At 36.6% G+C, this 21,036-nt stretch overlaps 2 long non-coding RNA genes across 9 annotated transcripts in view; one reads left to right on the forward strand and one right to left on the reverse strand.

Moving 5' to 3' along the window:
- Nucleotides 1-2,275: 2,275 nt before the first annotated feature.
- On the reverse strand, nt 2,276-15,855 carry LOC113417021 (uncharacterized). Its single transcript, XR_015748515.1, has 3 exons — nt 15,776-15,855; nt 4,051-4,428; nt 2,276-3,531 (listed from the first exon to the last, which is right to left on the reverse strand). It is a non-coding gene; the product is annotated as an uncharacterized LOC113417021 (long non-coding RNA).
- The window catches only part of LOC113417020 (uncharacterized), a 55,830-nt gene continuing 49,294 nt past the window's right edge, over nt 14,501-21,036 (forward strand). Inside the window, exons 1-2 of one of the 8 annotated variants that reach the window (XR_015748514.1) lie at nt 14,501-14,642; nt 17,074-17,478. This is a non-coding gene — a long non-coding RNA (uncharacterized LOC113417020). Of the gene's footprint in view, nt 14,643-14,753; nt 15,199-15,218; nt 16,520-17,073; nt 17,483-21,036 lie in introns of those variants that run through there. The other 7 variants (XR_015748512.1, XR_015748507.1, XR_015748508.1 and 4 more) reach the window with 7 other exon arrangements.

Consider the following 21,036-nt stretch of genomic DNA (forward strand, 5'->3'; position numbering starts at 1 on the left):
AGTGCTGGACATTTTAACTTCCAATAAATTCTTTTGAAGTTTTGGAAGTATGGCTCAAGACTCATGATTTAATTGGAGTAACTGCTGGAATCCTGACAGCAAGCGGTGTGGTGGCCTAGCAATGAAGCTAATCGCCTTGCGTGCAGAAGGTTGAGAGCTCAATTCTAGGTAGCGATAGATGTTGCTCTCTCCCTTGGGCGCAAATAAAAAATGCTGCTAACGCCATGTGGTATCAGGAAGGGCATCTAGCCAATAAATGCTCAGCTTCATCAGCCCCGACTTGGGAAGAGAGTCATGAAAAGGGGAGGTTTTTTTCTACCAGTACTCATCTGTTTTTCTTTCCTTCACAGAATCAGGTTTCTTCGCTTCGGCTGTAATTATATTGTCAGCTTCTATTTGTATTTGGGTAGTTTGGAGCAAGTTCTCCTCAGACAATCCCTCTTCTGCCATGTCCACCTGATTTTCTCTCCATGCATTCCAGATGTCGGGAAGCGATGGAAGAGGTCGGGCGTCAGGTATCCCAGTAATGATGATGAATAATGAAAATTGGCTATCTGTCAGGATTCTGGCAATTACCCCAGTTAAATGAGTCTTGAGCCAAACTTCCAAAACTTCAAAAGGATTTATTGGGAATTAAAATGTCCGGCACTACCTGGGTGTAGCTGACTCTGAGACACATAATTCATTGTCACCCTTGACCCTGGTTTTCCCCCACCCCCTCGGTGTATCATAATTCATATTCTCCAATTGGACACATCCATAGCCAAGTATCATCAATCATGTTCCCCAATTAGAATTTTGCGCAGCAGAAACTTCAGTCACCTAATTACTATTTTTGAAAACTATTTCTGGAATGCACTTTCTGTTTCAAAGCTGCCACACTGCTCCCCCCTCCCTTTTTGTTGGCAACTCTAAAAAGAAATATTTTAAAATATTTTATGAGTTGACACTAGCGCTGTCCGAAGATGTCTCCGTGGTCATGTGGCCGGCATGACTAAAAGCTGAAGGTGCACGGAACGGTGTTGCCTTCCCACAAAGGTGGTCCCTATTTTTCTACTTGCATTTTTAACGTGCTTTCGAACTGCTAGGTTGGCAGTTCCCCTAGAGTCGGGAATGACTGGCACATATGTGCGAGGGGAACCTTTGCCTTTTAACAAGAACTCAGTTAGGATCTGTGTAGGAAAATGAAATGTACTGATGCATATTCACAGTGTGGTTAGGCCATATCCCTTCCTCTCCTGCTGTTGTAAACTTCTGTTATCTGTGTTGGGCAAATAATTGTCTGACTGGAAATGCATTGCTGACAAATGATTTATTGCTGGAGTGATTGAAATTACTATTTTACAGATGCCTCCTTTGAAGTTTGGTGCATTGTACAGGGTATAACTATCTTGATGAAATACATATGTAAGAACCATTACCTAAACAAAAGGTAAAAAAAAATATTTATTTTTTATTTTTACACATCTCTTCAAGTGAGCAATGTGATTCCAGGTTACAACATTTATACATAGTCATAATTACATTTCCAACTTTCTTATCTAATTTCATATCAAATCATCTATTCCACTGATCTTTAAATAAGTTCTCACTTCATATTTCAATTCATTAATTCAATATCAAAAACATTTCATCCTCACATATATTTTTCACTCTTTATCCCCTATTATTTCCATTTTCAGCTTACCACCTATTTTATTTTACATTATTCATTATTATCTTAACTTTCTCAAAGCCGATATATAATAAAGAAACAAAAAAGAGTAAAAATAAAATAAAGCTAATATATTTGGGATCCACATGGTATCTCCCAGTCTACAATAAATCTTATATTTATTCCAGAGATATTCATATAACCATTTCATATTTTTCTTTGTTTCCACTTAGCCAAAGTTTGCCTATGAAATTTTATTAAATTTTCATTCCCCTCCTTTTTAATCATAATATAATACTCTCATTACAAATTCTTTACTTTCCAATATAATCCTTTCTGGTTTACCATATTCTCTATTTTCTCATATCCTTTATATAATCAATTACAGTTTCTATTTCATGTCTAATATAATATATATACAATAAAGAAAAAGAAAAAATTAAGTTTCCTTTTTGTTTCCATTTAATCAAGTTTAACCTATAAAATTTTATTTAATTTTCATTCCACACTTTTTGGTGATAGTAGCATAATTTTTTCTAGTTTACCATATTCTCTGTTTTTCTAATATAATTTGAATAATCAATTATATACATACATACATACATACATACATACATACATACATACATGATTTGATAACAATAAAGCCATCTTAATTTCTCTTACTCTATCATTATTTTTCTAATATATAATTATATAAAAATCTTAAGGTAATTCCCAATAGGTTTTAAACTTCAAATCTCCCCAATCTATATTTCTAAAAAAAAATACCAAAATACATTTCCATGTGGTATCTCCCCTTTATATTATCTTTAACCCTTATCTCTAAATCTCTTGGCCTTATAGTTTCTTATAATTTTGACCAGCTTTCCCTTTTCTAAGTTTTTCTGGTCTTTCCTCTTAACTCCTCTTTTTTCCTCTAGTATTGTTTTTATTTTTATCTGCCAATCACTTATTTCCCCTCCCACCCTTTCCTGTTCTCTCCTTTTGTAATTTCTTCTTGTACAGCTTCTTTTTCTTTTGTTTAATATTGGAAGTATTTTCCCTTTTATTTATTACATCTATTATCAATGACTTAATTTTGTTTTCTTTCATGTCTTTTTGCAATGTCCCTTGTTTGTGCTCTTCTAAGCTGCTTTCCTCTTCTTTTAACTGCTCCTCCTTCAATTTTCTTTGTTCTGTGAACTGCATTGCCATTAATTTTTCTGCCAGTATGTCCAATGAAATTCCATTCTTTCTTTTGACATTCCTCTCAGAGTTTGCAGTTCAAACTTGAATTCTTTGCCTATTTCTTCCATTTTTTAATCAGTTGAGTTATTCTTTATTTTATTAAAAATCAGTGTCTTTTATTTTAGTCCTTGCCAAAAATATCTGTTTATCTCAATTCCTCTTGTTAATCCTTCTGTCTCCTTGTCACAATCAACACCAAAAGGTCCAAAGATATTATCTTCACTTGTCCCTTTGCTGTAATCCCTCCTTTTTTGGTGCTTCCGGGGTTATTATTATAATATAGTCTTTCATTTCATTTCATTTCTCATTCACACATTTGTAAGACCAGTAATTTTCCATGAAATCATAAGAGAAAAAGTGCCTTTCATCATTAGATGGCGCTCTACATCGCTTTCCACTTTTCAAAGTTCTTTTTTCTCTTTTCAGTTGTATTAATTCCGCTAATTCTCAACCATTAGCTCTTTTAAATATAGTCAATTCCAGGCAAATCCAGCATTCTATCCAATGCCTAATTAATGCTAATTTCTGTATCTTATTCCAAATTTGGACTCTAATTCCGTTATAGTCCTTTTATAATCTGGTTTTTTATTTACCTTATAATTTCCTCTTTTTTTCCATTTGCCGCTGCCACATTCAGACATGATATTCTTCCAATTAAAATCGGAATTCCAATTTTTTTGGGAATCGCCCCCCCTTTCCCCCTTCTTCTCCTCCTTCCCCTCCCCTCAGAGGCCCCAAGTCAGGAGTTGCTACCGCTGGCGCGGCTCTGCGTGGCTCCAGTTCCGCGCTGCCTCAGGAAGGGAAAGGCAAAAAGGAAGAGCTGCGGCGGCGCTTTGCAACGGCAGCAGCGGCTCCTGGTTTTGCCTTTCCCTTCCCGAGGCAACGCGGGACTGGAGACGCGCGGAGCCGCACCGGCGGTAGCAACTCCTGACAGCCCCAGCCGGATACCTGAGCGGAGCCCGGGCGGGCGGGCGGTGCGAGCGGAGCCCAGGCGGGCGGGCGGTGCGAGCGGAGCCCGGGCGGGCAGTGCGAGCGGAGGCCGCTGAGCGGCAGGAAAAGGGAGCTGGGCAGCGATTTCTTGGCGCGCGGTGGGGGGGTCTCTTTTGGCCGGCCCTGATTTTTTTTTCAGAGGGGAATACCATGCCTGCACATTCTTAAATGAGGACTCTTTTCTTTTGTTTCTCGGGTTGTCAAAAAAAATCCAAAATCCTTTGCCTGGTTACATGCTGCTCACCGCTTCACCACTCCAGCACACATTTAAGTCCCGGAAGCTTTCAGTCTTCAGGGCAGCCATTAAAACTGCCGCTACCTCCTGTCTTCAAGGGGAGTATACCTAGCCAGGGAGGGGAGATGCAGCTCCCTCGACCTAGCTGGCGGTCTCCCCCTCTTCCCCCACCCCTCCGACGTGTGTCCAAGATAGAACTGGTCCCATTGGGACGTTTCAACAGGATAAACACAGATTGAAGCCGTGCACGATTGCAGTCTTCAGTCCGTCTTTGATGGAAGTGCCACCGGCGAGTCCAGGGGGCTTAATTTTTTGAGACCTGAGAAATAAAACAATGTTTCAAAGTAGCTCTGGCAAAGAGACCTCTTTGTTTCACTGGAGGGTAAAAAGGAGAGGAAATAATGTACAACCCAATCAAACTTGCAAGATTCTATTACTAAGGCTAATTTCAATTAAAAAAATAGTTTTAGCCTTCCTGTGGAAGTGATTTCCTGGTCTAGTCTATATAATGGGATCAACATAGATCAGTGGTGGCTAACCTTTTGGGGCTCCTGTGCCGATAAATGCGCGCGTGTTTGTGCATTTGCGCTCACGTGCCATCACCCAGAAGGCAATGCACGTGGGGGGGCCCATACCCTTGTGTGCTGCATAGTTCTGCACATGCATGCATGAGCCTCCCACACGCTGTGCATTTTTTTTTTTTAAACAAGTTTTATTAATTTTTAAAACACACAAATTATCATTATTCATTACATGTTTAAACCTTTTTTCATTGTAACTTTAACAAGTCAGATAAATTATGATTCTGTTTTAAACCATTTCCATATAACATACCAAAACCTCTTATTCAATTTCTCTTTACTTCTCTTTACTCTTATTCAATATCATTATTATTATTTCATCTGTTTCTTTCTGACTTAGTTACCATTATTCTCATTCTATATTTCTACAAGTTTTTACTAATTCTCCCCCCCAAAAAGACATATACACACAACACACAAAACATAAAAAAAATCTTTTTGGAAAGTAACTTGGATCCAGGTGTCTCTCTCTTCATGGACTTCAATTATATTCATGCTCATCTTACATATCATTACTTATTTTATTTACCATTCTAAGCCTTCTATATTAACTTCTCCACATATTTCACACTTCTTAATTCTATCTTAATTAATCATCTTAGTTTGAATCATTATATTTATATCTTTTGTCCATTTTTTATCATCCCTTTGTCTCATTCCTTATAAAAAAAAAGAAAATAAGTTTCTCCTGAAATCATTAATCAGAGTATGATGCCTTTCTATCTCCCCCCCTAAGTTAATCAAATTAATCTTTAAAATAATATCTAATACCCAATCCGATTTTGCTTGGTACATTCTATCTAACTAATACATCCAACATAATTAAGTACATAATTAGACAATAAGTCCAAATATTAAAAAAAGATACTATAATAAAAATTTTATAATAACATCAATACCATAATCTTATTAAACTCTTTAATTAAAACAGTATTCTAAACCTCCCCTATTATTAAATTTTAAAGCCAATCATTTTTAAACATTTTAACATTTTAATCTCTTATCAACTCTTAAACCATTACAATACTACCATCTCATCTTATGTACCTTGCAAAATCTTTTTTTTTTAAAAAAATTATACTTTATCCATTATCCATAAAAAATTCCTTTTTTTCATTTAATTTCAAAACATTGTAGCTTTTCTCCACCTTTTCCCTTTCTTTCTTCTCCCAACAAACCTTTCTACCCCCCCTTCTTCTAGCCTCTGCCTTACCGGCTTCCCTTCTCTGTCGTATTCCTTTTCCCTTTTGTTTACTATCATCATATTGGTTTTGCACCTTATTTTTCCCTTTCTTAAATGTGTTTTTAGATCTTAAGTCCTTAAGTCCTTTAGTTTTCTTCTTTTCTCTTCTTTTCTTTTCTTTCTCTCTTCCTTCTTTCTGGATCAAATTCTGAGATTCATTAAAAATGGCTCCTTCCTTTCTTTCTTGTTCCTCTGCTGTCTTCATCTGTTGTAATGTTTGTTGATAATTAGTAAGCGCCATTTCTAAAAAAAAGGAAAGCTTCTTCCACACCATCTTTACCATTTTTTTTTGCTTGTTCATATTCTTTTCTTAGTTCCTCAACAGAAAGAGCCATTATAAATCTTTTCTTTTCTTTTCCCCTTCTTTCTTCTTACAACAACCAGAATATTCAAAAGAAAATAAAAAAAAATAAAACAGTCCCAAAGTTATCAGTCAGTCCAAACCAAGGCAGAGTTCTCACTTTCTCCTTCTGGGGTAATATCAATCAAAGAGAAAGAAAGTCCAAATCTGTTTAAAATCTTATTACAATATATTCTAGTCTTCAAATCCTTAAGGCATCTGCTCCAACAAAGTCTTAGCATACAAATATTTTCTTTTTAATCCTCTCTCTTCCCACTCATCGCTTAAAACCAATTTTCACCTAAAAAAAATAGGTTTCTTAATATCCAGTTATTTATTCCGTAGGAAGAGAGGGAAAGCTATCCTTTCAGCACCTTCAAACAGCCGCTTTTTTCCTCTTCTGGCAGGTATTATTCAGAAAGTCATACTTTTCAGGAATTTTATTAAATATGTCTTAGAGTCCTAGGAGCCAAGAAAAACTTTCTCCTCTCAAGCACTTTCTCCACTTCCTCCTGCGCATTCTTACCCGGCTGCCAGCTTCTTTGTGGCGGCCATTACAGACCGCCGCTGCACCGTCCTGGGAAAAGGGGGTTCTGCCGGCCGGGGAGGGGGTCTGCAACACCCCCAATCCCCTCTCCGGATCCCCCCTACCTTCAGCTGCCCCTGCAGGGCAGCCTAGCTCCGTACCCGTCTGGGTCGGAGCCCCAGAAGCGGCTAGCGCGGCAGGGATCGCGCAGCTTCGCAAATCCCTGCCGCTCGCGAAGCCGACAAACCGGAAGTCCACACGCTGTGCATTTTTGTGTATGTGCGCCCCCACGAATGGGCGCCAGATACCCAACAGTCAGCTGTTGGGTAGGCTGCGCTTGCACAGTAGACCTTCTCTGGGCGAGGGCTCATGTGCCAGCAGTAATGGTTCTGCGTGCCACTTCCGGCATACGTGCCATAGGTTCACGGACATAGATGATTAGGACTCAGACAAAAATGATGGGGTATCCTGTTGTTTCAATACATGGTAGGTGAAAAGAGCTAAGTGGTAAGTTTTAACTTTCATTTACTCAGGACACCCACTTTTATTTCTTTGCTGTCTTGATTACCAGAGAAAGTTTTTGAAAGCAGATTTAATATGTTCTCTATCTGCTTTGCTACCATTATTCTATGATAATATTTATAGCAATTTCATTGTCATTTTCTCCTTTAATAACTACAAATATAAATTTGAATATCTTTCCCATATAATGACATGCAATTGTTATTTTATCATGGCTTCTATTTCTCATTCCATTTCAGCTTTTACAGAAATGTTTCAATTATCCTTTCATGTTCAGTAATAAAATGTGACACATGTTCTTTGTCAATATTTAAATCAGTCTTTTTTCAACAAAGGGAAAAGCAAGAAAACTTAGCAACATGGTCAAAGTTTTGAAGTTCTGCTTATAAGCTAATTTTCAGATCATTTTTCTTTTCCCTTTCCCCATTTTTTTGCTATGTTTATCAAAACTATAAAATTATGTTGAAAATTTGTAAAACTGTAGTATTTTGTTCATTAGTTTCACATTAACAGATGAGAAAAATTTGACGGTACACAATCAAAATACAAATTTAAAAGTAGTAAAATCTCTGTATATCGGTAATGTATTTTATAACAGAAAATACTTCTAAGGAATTGCTACTTAGAAATTTGGGTGATATATTGGGTTAATTTTCTACTTTTTTCCTGATGTTTATTGCTAGATGTTAATAATTTGATCATATAACAGAATATGAAGATGAAGATTAAAAGATGCAGTATGCATGTGTGTGGATATATTTCTCCTCAGTCTTTTTTTCTTTATTTTGCATACATGTCATTCTATAAATATGGCTATGAAGAGTGCCAGCTCTTCAAAACTAAAACTGCAAGCATGATTGGTTGAATGTTCATGCTTCATTTTAAACCTTACAATAAAAGCCATGATTACTATGACAGAGCATGCCTTTTATTTTATTTCATTTCCCCCTGTTCTTAGGAAAAGATTATACGGATGTATTTCATGTATGTAGGAAAAAAGATGTAAATATAGAAAACAAGTGCTGAAAGATGTTTAGCCAAACCTCCAATGTACTGAATAAGAACAACCATTGTTAGTTTTCTCATTTTTATTTGTGAATGTATGGTGTTCAGACATGTTTTATATGCTGGCCACATCTAGAATTAGTTCTACAAAGTCTGTTAATTTTTAAAGTGGCCATTGGCAAACTATTGTTTTCTTTGCATTGTTTAAGTGATTATTGTAAAACTAATCAAAACAGCAGATTTTCATTTCTTTACTATATTTTATGTTCACATTGGAAAATATGGATCTTAAAAGCAAATAATCTAGAACAGCCTACTCAGATCTGAAATATAACAACCTAGAAAATTAGAGTAGGAAAGAAGATTTTTTTGATATTTATGTTCTCTAAGTTAGAAGAAAAATAAAATGATCTCTTGCTGTTTGGTCTTCTGTCTCTTTCTTCCCACCTTCTCCATTCATGAGTTCTCTGTGAGCTCATGAAACATGAAACCTAGGAAAAAGTTGAAGTGTGGCTGTAATTGGGATTATTCTATTTTTAGTTAATCAGCAAGCATGTGCTGTCCTATCCATGCCCCAGTAAAGAAATTACATAACTCTTAACTCTATCTGTTGCAGCACCAACTTCCTGTTTCTTTTGAACTTTTTTTCTCTCCCTTTTCAAAAACTTTCATGTCACTTTTAAATAACAGAATATTAAGGAATCTCACCCTATATTTGTATTGGAAAGTTTGAGTTCAGTATAACAAACTCTGATACATTCTTATTTCCCTAATATCTTGGCTGTGATCTGTTAATATTGATGTTTTTATCCGTATAGAGCAAAAAAAAAATCTCAATGTTCCAATTAGGTAGCTAAGAACTGTTTATATTCTTGCCTATTTGCAGAAGACAATTGACCCATGGTTTTTCATCTAAGTAGTGGAAAGAAGGAGAAAGAAGAATGAACAGTCATGATATCTATTTCCATTAAGGAATAATATTGAGTTTTATGAGTGCATGGCTCCTTTAAAAACATAAGTAACATTTTGTTTTTTACATTGCAAGAACCAGTATTGTTAAGTAAGCCTCGTTTGCTCGATGCTTCTCAAAAAGGATTCTTTAAACTGGAAAGTTGAGGAGTCTTGACATTTGCAGTTTTATTACAATAGATTTTGAAGCTGCTGGCAAAGTTATCAGAACTCACAGTTTATTATCAAATCTGTTCTGTGCTGTTCCATCTTTGGATTCAAATAGTATTAATATGATTATTTTGTGATAGTGTATTCTAAATATCTTTGCCTTTATGATAGTTCAACATTTTAATCCAGGGATGTGCAAATTTTACTAGGCTAATGATTATGCTCAGATTTTGAATGACATTATTTTCTATCATTTTACTTGATTTTTTAAAAGACTAATTTATGTCAATTGCCCAGTGTATTTACTTGCTGTATTCACTATTTAAAATGTGTATACGTGAGAATATTTGTTTACTTGAAGTGAATAATCGATGATAGATTAACTTCTCTTATATTTCTGTTAGAAAATGGATTTCAAAACAGAGTTCCTTCTGTGTGTTGTAGAGATAGTTAGATGTTCATATGACAGATATGAGAAATTATCAATTCCTCCCACAGTGACAAGTTAAAAAAGGGATATAGAAGCCCACTATTTTTTTTCCTGAATTCTTGTTTCTTACAATTGTCTTTCTGTGCTAGGGAAAAAACTGACCATGTTTAGTGGGGAATAAGCCTAAGATGCCACATTCAAATTGGAATCTGAATAAATGCGTACTTGTGTTTGTACTACACCTAACCCAACTGGAAACAGTATAAGAATAAATCTTCAGATTGTTAATAGCAACACAATCACCTTGCATTTCTTTACATTCCTAGCATACAATATACGCTTGCCTCTAAAGCTTTTTTCCTCATGCGTTTCTTCCATGACTCATGAAGCACAGGATGCCAAACAGAGAATGGCTATTTCTGTGCCACCAGTGCAAACCCCACTACCTCCACTTATGTTGTCAAGTGAACTTCCATTGTAGGAGGCACCCTGTGTTCTTTGTTCTTAGCAAATCTTTATGGAAATATCTTAAGCAATACTGGTTTCTCCTGTTCAGAAGCTTGTCTTTTTTTCCTACTTACAGCTTCTTGACATTTCACTCACCTGTAGAGTGGATACAGATATTCAATATTAAATCCCTGCTCTGTACAGTTTCCTAAAATAGTTCCATTACTGATGCTGTCATAGCTATAACACAAGATATTTATCAATTGAATATATTTTACATTTAAAATTAAATTAAGGACAGCAGCATCCCTTGGTGCCAAAGGACAATTCGGAAACCCACAATTAATTTCTTGAATGTGATTGCATAATAATTTCTTATAAGGTTTACGATCCTGCATTGTCTCAGCATTACTAGGACTTTGTGTTCTGTATTTTAAGCTTGCTGTTAAGTTCCACTCTTGAATTTTATTGCTGTTTGTTGCTGGATGTGCAATTTCTTGTACTTCCTAAAATTAGTTTGCAAGCATTTTTGCAGCTATGCAGCATAACACTTGTTGTCTATTTACTGAAAAATTAGCTTTATATTCCTTGATAACTTTAACATATAATTTTTAAGTAATAGATAGCAAGCTTTAAAAATGCTTCAAATTTACAGTTAAAAATAAATTCAAATTTTTTGAAACCTTACTCTTATTAAGGCAACATTCTACTCTCTATTGTCAAAGCACTGCACTTTATAACTTTTTATAGTTATTATTACATAGATCATTCAACGGGACTGTTTTCCTTCTTTATTATAACCATTATTTTATGAGATTTTGTCTTCTATAATTCAATATGGACTTTAAATCTGAGTCTCTGGTTTTAGATCAGAATCCTATCTATCACAGCAGCTCACACGCTTATTGAGGGGAAAATAATCTTGCTTTATTCTAAACCAAATCTAGTTTACAGATCAACATTTTCAAATTTAATTGAACCCCTGAATGAACTGAAGAATTAACGTTACACATTCTTTGCAAGTACAATAGAACATTTTTAATATTGAAACTTTACCAATTGAATATAGAATCGCTTTCTGGGTTTGCATACTTATATATGTACTATATTTAGAAATGACTAAGCTTCCTTGCTAAGAGGTTGAGTTAAAGGGTTCTTTTGCATACATCAATAACTGCACCTTAGTTATTCCAAGGAAGGAACTTGTTTGGTGTTGCATATAGTTTGGTGTTGTTTGATCTTCAGCTATAGAGTAAATAAGGGCCTTGAAATGATTTGTCATTGTCATGCTATGAACCTGCAAGGAATTTTCAGAGTTTATCCATAGACTGCCTTTTGTTGGAATTACAACAACTGCTGGTGCTACTGGTGGAAGAATTGTTATGCACAAATATGACCTTTAGATCATTATCTCATGTTTCGTTGAGAGAGCCAGATGCCGTGAAGCAATTATGTTGTGCATAGATTGAAGAACAGGAGTTTCCTATACCAAGTTTCAAAGATGTGTGGCAGAAAGCTCTGTAGCAGTGTGCAGTTCTTTCTATTGTGATTTGATAATTATGTTGATCCTCTGGTAATTCTAGTTTTGTTCTTTGCATAGAGTCAAGTTTCAGTGACATGTATTTTTGATCTACTCATATTTAATAGGTAAGATATGCCCTCCGTCCTTCTTAAGCTTCTGATTTCCATGATTGAATGAGTTGCACTATAATAACTTCAATGCTTGTCAAGTAGTGGCGAAGATGATAGATTTTCCATTTCTAAGGGTGCATTTTTCCCACTTTCAGTACATACTTGCTGACTTTTTTTAAAGCAGCAGTAATTTAGTTCCCATTTTAAGTTCAATCATGGCGTCCTTCTCTAATGTTGACACTTTGGATATTAGACTACTGCTGTTCTTTTATGCTTTTGCTTCCATTCTGGAGAGAAAAATAAAGATTCTGATCCACTAAAAAGGGGGGTATGAAAGATACTGCCTTTTAAAGATGTACCAAACTGTTTCTGTTGTGGGGGGGGGGGACAAAACAGAACGGTTAAGTTGTAACTGTCTGCATTGCCATTTCTCAGCCTTTCTGAGGCACATAGTAATAAACTGTATGGCTCACTCAGTACCAATTTAATATTAACAAGTCAATGGAAATGATATAGTGATAGAAACATATGTGGTTCTAGGTTTACCAACAAACCTATCACATTTCTGGTGCAAATATACCTCTCATGGCTGCCTGTAATCATTATGGTATAGCTTGCTTTTTGGAAACATTATTCACCAACCAATATTGTCATCAGCAAATTGTCTTGTTTTAGCTCAAGGGGACACCATTGTGCTTTTTACTCTATAGTTTGTCCATTACAGGTTGCTTTCCAATTATAAATTAAGAAACATAAGGGCATGTTTCACTTTTAGGAACAGTTTGTACTCATCAGACATGTGAAGGAATGGCAGGCTTTTTAATTTTTATTTTATTCTTGTTTTGTTGAAACGTCTTCTCTCATGTGTACTAGTCATCAGAGGGCAATTCCAGGAAGTTCTGATTCTTTGGAAAAGCTACTTTTTCTGAGATTATCCTCTTAAAGTTCTATTCATTAAGCAAATTGGGATCCAATCTAGCTTTTTCCATTGAATTAAAATATTTGGCTTCCTGCTGTTTTGCTGAGTCACTGATAATTTACAGTTTCATTCCTTTGTAAAATAAGTTTTGGGCAGCAACTCAAATGGGAGTCCCATTCTCATTTGGATCCATTTGGGCATCAGGGCAGGGATAAACACTGTTTCATTTGAATTTCAGTTAAGGATGATTGACTGAAACTCTGGAGCATGAATAAAGGAAATGACAGAAGAAAACTGGCTGCTACAAAGAAGTTCTGTGAGAGTTCTTGGGAGGTTCAGTTGTGCCTTGGCCTGTTTCTTCGTTCAGTGCCTACCCTTTGCTTTTCCTCCCTATGCATTCTAAGCTCAGTATCTTGGTGCATTGCTTAGTACTGTATGTGAAAGCTTGCAGTTGTTTTTGTATGCATCTGTGCATAACCGATGTCACTATCAGGCTTGAAGGACTTTAAAATAGCTCAGTAAAGGAGGAGATGAGGAATTGCCTTCCAGTGCAAGAATTAAGGCTGGCATATTTCTGTGTAGGGTGATCACTCCAGATTTTTCTTTCATCTGTGGTCTTGCTTTAAGGGAAGCTGCCTTTCATTTTTGAATTATGTTCTTTTGTCATACTGATCATTTTCTTCCTTTCCTTAATGTTTCCAATTATTTTCTCTCACTGTTGGAACAAGCCTTTAACCTCCCAGCATACTTACCAGTGGTAAAGAAGGGATTAAATTGTTGTCTGAGATTCAGGGAACGTTGCCCACCCCCTTAGGAACATTTTGGAGGCAACTCATTTGCTGCTGCCTAGTCCCGCAGAGCTCAGAGGATTAGCTGGCAAAGAAGAAACAAACATTTGAGCATACCACTGTTGGTGACTTGGACCTTCAGATTTTATGCATCCGAATCTGATCTGATCTGAGGTATTTTATCCTGTTCCTTCATTGCCACTTCTTTCAATTGAAAGCGGTAGGCTTGATATTCATAACTACAGGTAGTCCTTGGCTTACAACCACTCATTACTGACCATTCAAAGTTGCAACGGCACTGAAAAAAGTACTTATGACCATTTTTCACACTTAGAACCTTTGCACCATCCCCATGGTCACATGATCAAAATTCTGACACTTGGCAACTGGCTTATATTTACAATGGTTGCAGTGTCCCAGGGTCACTTGAACACCTTTTGCGACCTTCTGACAAGCAAAATCAATGAAAAAGCCACCTTCACTTAACAACCATAGTATTAACAACTACAGCGATTCACTTTGCAACTGTGGCAAGAAAGGTTGTAAAATGGAGCAAAACTCATTTAACAACTGTCTCATATAGCAACACAAAATTTTGGGATTCAGTTGTGGCTGTATGTTGAGGACTACATGTACTCATTCGTACAACAAAAAAGTGAATCACTTATTGGACAGTGTGCCCAGTCCTGGAGGAAAGCAGCTGTTTTCTTGGTATTCTCTGTCCTTTAAAGGGGTTAATTCATTTACTGTATGGCTGCTTGGAAATTGCCATCTGTTTTGAGGCTGTTGTATTTCTTTCGGTCAGATCTCCTGCACACAATTGAAAACAAACAACTGTGTTTCCAGTTCTGCTGCCCCAGAGTGGAACCTGTAACTGCCACTCCTAAAAGAGTTAACTGAGCAAGTGTAGCAGTGGTGGAGCCACGAGAAGCTGATGATGCAAACGTGAGGGAAGAGTGGAAAAGAAGCAGAGAAGCCAAAGTAAGGAGAGAACAGGGAGATATAAATAACTTGGGTGCTTAGCTGGGGAGCGACTTTCTGTCTTGGTTTCTCTGGCCCTGATACTGCTGGCATCGGCTCTCTAGGGAAAAGCTGCAATTCTGCTGTTAAAACACAAGGAGCAGCCTGGAGAATTTTGAGCTGCGTCACACAGCTTAGAGGGAGAGAGTGAGAGCCAGCTCTGTCGATAGGTCTACTAGCAACAGCCTACTGCAGCAAGAGACAGAGAGAGAGAGAGAGAGAGATCATGCAAGAGAAGTAATAACAACATTGGGAAGCATGGTTCCTTTTCAATCTAGCATGTTTTTTTTTCTTTAAAGAAACATTATTTGGGAACTTGTTGAAGAAAAGTGGATTTTGTCCACTGATGGTACCGGAAAGATGTGACGCAATTAATCCCGCAAAGGTGGGGGGGTAGATATAGGAAGGGTTAATGGGAGGAAAATTCTGGAATGTTCTGTGCTGCGGCAGAGCGAACAGAGGGTTGAGGACTGCACAGGTGTAGATGAGCAGAGCTCATGGTTCCTCTGTTAAATACGTACGTATTTTTTTTTATCGGAGTTGGGGAGGGGAGTTGAACTGAGTGTCTCACTTTGTATGTATGTGGCTAGAGATATCTTTCTGCCCTCCCATCCCTCAAACTTTTCATCCAGTAGTATTTTCCTGTGGCTAAATGTTGTTTCTATGTCCTGCATCAGACTAATGGAATGAAGGCACAAGTTGTAAAATGTCAGTGTGTAGCTAGCTATAATGCATAGTCAAAAAACAAGGAAGGGAAATAGAACAGTAGCTTTGCACAGGATGCCATCTAATACCCCCTTCCCCAATTTCCTTATTAAATCAAAAAGTTGGCAGAGAGATTTATCAAAACACTCTGGATCTTTAAAGCTGAGAATCTGTATCTGCAGAGTTAAGAAAGTGGCAAATAGACAAATGATGACGCAGGGATCTTTGCTTGGCATGTTATTAGGTTTAGAAAGCATTGGTTGGAGGGGGGGTGGAGAGGGGACAGGTACATTGTGAAGCTCCAGACCAACTGACAGAGGGTGAGTTAAGAAGGGAAGATTCCATTTAAGAATTAAATGTCATCATTTTGGCGTCGGAAAGTTGTTTACCTTTCTCTCTGCGTGTCTCCATGTTGGCAGCCTTCCAGCTCACATGTGATAGTCTTCCCTGTACTGCTGCATCATTAACTGAGTGCCTGAGCTTGCACATGATTGGCTGGGGAGGGCTTTCATTCTAAACACTGATTTCCATTGGAGGGAGAAGCAATGGCAGGTGAAATGCTATCTGAGATTGGTTAGAGTCAGAATATCAAATCTAAATATTCCATTCCAAATGCTTTAAAAGAGGTTCTGAACAGTTTGTGACTTAAAATGTTGGCTATTTGCTTTTATTCCCCACCCACTCCTCTCCTTTGCAGCAAGCACTTTAGAATGTGTCTATATTTTCAGAGCTAGTGTTTTAAAGAGAAAAAGCAGGAGCTTGTCTATTGTAGATTACTTTAGTTTATTACTGGTGCAAGTGACGCAGAAGGAAAAACAAATATTCTGTGACTCGAGTTGCATCAGTGACAGGCATATTTCCGGCTGCTGTGAGACAAGCCACGATGACGTGACATTTATTATAGCCTTCAGAGGAGATAACAAAAAGAGACTTCAGTGGGTGTCTATCTTTGCCTTTGTGTGAAAAAACTCTTAACTAGACCAAGCAGTTTTCTTCTGTTATAAACTCTCTTGAGGATAGAGAGATTGCTTGTTAGAGAAGAATCTGTAAAAGGCTGGACAGAACTTAGAACAAAAACTGTGTCTTAGATGACAACACTGTGAATCGAAAGTGAGTGCTGGATGAATATAGTGGTAAGAAATACAAAGTTTACTTTCTGGTTGTTTTATTTTGCTTTTAAATGAGATAGTTTCTAAGATAGTTGGACAGTTGTGAACTATAACCAGTTCTGGTAGGGGGTGCTGGAAATCTTTCATTTATGGTACATATCGTATCTAAGTAGACGTGATTCTTTACCATTTCAGATCAACTATGTTTTCCCTTCTGACCTATCCCAAAGCCAATTCCAGATATAAAATTATTATGGAGGATGAAGTCTATGTTTTTTCCTTCTTTTTCTTTTGGAATTTCAATGAAATTCTAAGCAATAAGCATTATCACAGAGCATGGGGGACAATTTCCTGTGGCACGTTCTCATGAAGTGTTTCAGTAAACTGAAGGATTTAACAATAATATAAGAATCTGTGTGGGTGACTCACTGGCATTGAGAGAGTCAAATATAGCCGGTTGTTCAGCAGTAGTTTTCTGGCTTTGGAACCAGATCAGATAACATTTTGATTTGCCATCTTGATTATTTTAAACTACTCCTGTCTTCTCAAGTATTGTTTCAAGATTTTATTGCTTGCAGGCTTTAATAGTCCCAGGAAGAATGAACAAGCATAGTCTTCTATTCAGAAGGAAGGAGAAATAACCAGGAAGCCATATCTGGAAATGGACATGATACGTGAAAGGAGAAGACGGATAGATGTGACAGATACCTACCTCCTCTGCTACTCTCTCAAACATAACTTCGTTTTTTACTCTTCTTCTCCGTTGTCAAGTGTTATGCCTAATTTGAAATTATTCCATTGGAAATGTACCACCTTCATTTCTCCTTCTCCCCATTGAGAGTCCTTGCTTTGCAAAGCTGTCTCCTCCAGAGGCAGTCTTGCATCCTGCGGTGCTAATTCTGCAGAGGAGGTCCATCAGAGGTCCATCTGTGATGGGATACTCTCAGGCTGAGATTTTGCTGCTGCTGTCACGAACAAAAAAAGTGAGTAGGTTTGAAAAAAGTTGGGTTACTTTCATTTTGATGGACGCCATTTAAACAAACATAGCTTGCATTTTTTAGATACAGCCACTAGGGATTGTATATTGGTTTTTGCTTTTTCTTGTCACATGATGCTCTGTAATGGCATACCTTAAATATTTTTAGAGTGAGTTGGATTTGTACAAGAGGAAGATTAATAGTACATACTTTTTCTTGATTCCCCCAAATAAGTGCATTTTCTCACCCAAGCGCTAAAGGTTGAGATTGCTTATGTGTATGTCAATTTATTTTTATAAATCTGAATACAGTTCTTAATCATTGCTGCTTTAATAAGTAATTGCTCACATAAAGATACTTTAACATGAAAAGTGAAGCTATAGTGAGTGAAAAGGCATCATTTTTGTTCTACTGTTGTGGAAAGATTTGACAGTTCATCTCTTGTCTCAAGTTAACAATATAAGTGAACCACAGGCTTGTATAGAACTTGTCTGCAGGTGGTTTTGAGTCTTCTGATGCTATCCTGAAGCCAGAGGGTTTGACATTAGTACCTTGCTCAGCTTTGTGACCTTGGACTAATTTGCCAGTTACTGCTTTTCTTTGTCGTCCACAAAGGGGCATAATAAGATGTGCGTCACAGGAATGTTGAGACTTCTGCTTGTTTTTTTTTTAATAAGAACCATGAAGTTTTTCCTGAAATGAAAGGGCTTCCTTGGGAAATGGGATTGTTCTTTTATATTAAGATTATATAGTGTGGATGAAATTTACCAAGGCCATGCAATAAACATAATGTGTGTCCCTAGCTACTACTATTTTTATTTTTTTATTGGCACCATTTTGGCAAACAGATGGACCCAATTCTTAACTGTACATTTTTTCTAGTGATTGATTGTGACGCATCTAAGTTTGAATATACTATTTCTTTAACAAGTTAAATAATATTAACAAAAAATAGTTGTGTGGAGGGAGGGAACCTATCTTTAAAATCATATCAAAACTTGTGTTCTTAATCAGAAATGTTTTGGTATCATGACATATTACTTTCACTCATTCTAACAGCAGGAGAATATTTAGTTTAACGATGACTCCTGTCCATTTTGTTGCTGGTGAAATATATTCAAAGCCGGTGGTACTATTGCTATTAATTTCTGTCTTGCACAAAAATAGTCTTCAATTTGTATCTGGAAGATACTTGCTGTTGCTGGGAGCAGAATCATTTTCTTGAGGAATTTTTCTCTCCTGGATTTTCTATATATATATATTTTATTTTTAAATAGTTCATGAAGTACTATTTGATTATAAACTTAATAGCTCCATTTAATTTCCCTCACCCTGTTCTGACCAGAATACGGACTTAAAATACAGTCACATTTTGCATTTTTTCATCTTATACTAGATAGTCATTTGTATTGATTTGGGCGTGGTAACTCTGTCTATCATTTTCTTCCACAATTTAAAAAAATAAGAATTTGAGGGAAATACTATTCCTTCAATATTTGCATTTATAATTGGGAGGAACTATTTCCTACAGTAGCAAGCTTAAGTTTCTGCAAGAAAGACAGAATTATGGCTTCCTCTATACTATTCCCCACAACTAGTTTTTTTAATATTTATTTTTAAATTAAACATTTTACTGCGCCTTTACAAAAACACATTTTTAGAAGATTTTTATATTTCAGAATTGTGTGAAGAAGATAAATGATGCAATGTAACTTTCTCGGTAGCCATTTTGCTGCATCACCATTACCACATTGCAAAATCCTAAATTATATTTACTTGTAGTTCCGGGGCATAATGCCCAAAACCAAATTGTGGACTCGGTTATTCGTCTTTTGTCTGTAATAGACTGAACATAAATGCCAATTCAATAGTCCATGCATAAATATAAATTAAGTAATCTATGAAGCTCTAAGTTATAGCCAGAATTACAATTATGGAGTATTTTTGTTAGCAAATTCTGCTTTCTCATAATGTAAGATTTTCGTTCATCTTTTAACTATCTGTATTTATAATCTTACTTTTTTCTTCAACACTCTGTGTTCATTTGCTGGAGAGATCAGTAAATTATTCTCTATATGTAAATATTTTCATTGAAATTATGTATTTGAATCACATTAGAACAGTTAGCTTAATATTGATTAGTTTACAGCCATGAAGCCAAGATGGTGGGTAGCTCTGGGGTTGTTAGCACTCTGAATGAGCAATAATCTAGCAAGAAAGCAAGACTTTATAGAATATGTTCCTTAATTTAAAATACACATAGGAAAAACTACTGTTTTTTTAAAAAAGGAAAACATTAGTATAAAATAGAATGTTGTTACTGTTGACCCAAACATGCAGATTGGGTCAATTTATATATCTGTCACTGTTTAATGTTATGTATCTCTTACCTTAGTCTGTGACTACTTTTGTCATAGATGGAGGTGTGTATTAACTTGTATTTTGGGTTGAATTCCCATATTCTACAAGAAAGTAGGCAGGTTCCTTACTTTGGGAGACTTTAGTTCCCATTCTATTAGCTGCTATAAACTATTCTTCATGGCCTTTACAAATCAAAGAGCCTGGATTTCTTCCTTCTGTTGTTTGTTTATGATTATTGATTGCAAACTTTTCTTGATACTCCTCATGTATATGTTAAAAATTGATCTTTCAGTGCATTTATAGATGGACATCTCTAATCTGAATACACTTGACTACATCATCTTTCCTGAGTATTTTTTTTTTTTTTTTTAGAAAAGTCTTCGGTGACATTGGCCTTTTACATTTGAATTAAGAAACAAGCATATAAATTACAATAGTTCTTTGCTTCTGCTTCAGCTAGGCATTAAATTAATATAATATTAAATTGAAATATTGCTTAAATTATTTGGGCTTTTTTATTTAGTGATGATATTGGATTACTGCTAGTTTTAATTAAAAAATGAATTAAACTTCACTTTGGTTATAAGAAGAGATAAAAATAATGTATATACTTTACAGATGCTCAAATAATGTCCATTCATGTGTTCTCAAAGGATTTATCCATTATATATATTAGGGGTGTCAAACTCATGGTATCACGTGATATATCGTGACTTCCCCCCCCTTTCATTAAACTGGGGTGGGCATGGCCAGCACATGACACATCTGGCCCATGGACCGCAAGTTTGACGTCCCTGCTACATATGATTCTGACTCCAGGCCAGATGTCCATAAATTCTGTTTTCAACTACATGACATGAACTTTCATCCATAAGTTACCCTTTTCTGTCTTGAAGTAAAATTTGTGTTCTAAAACAGAAATCTCAGACTTCCGGTTTGAAGGGCTTCGGCGACAGACAGAAATCTGTGATCGTGCACAGTTTCTGTCTGGGCTCGCCGCTGGAGTGCCCCGAGCCGGCTGGTTTCGGGGCTAAGCCACCCCGTAGAGGTGGTGAAGAGGGGGGAGACCGCCAGCAGGGTTGAGGAGAGCGCATCTCTCCTCCTCAGCTGGCCATTACTCCCTTTCCTGAAGGCGGTTGCAGCGGTGGTCAGAAATGGCCACCACAAAGGAGAACTCGACCGGAAAAGAATGTGCAGGAGGAA

Source organism: Notechis scutatus, chromosome 3, assembly GCF_049901735.1.
Source record: "Notechis scutatus isolate UNSWTSFEM ecotype Mainland chromosome 3, rNotScu1.2, whole genome shotgun sequence".
Taxonomy (NCBI): Eukaryota; Metazoa; Chordata; class Lepidosauria; order Squamata; family Elapidae; genus Notechis; species Notechis scutatus.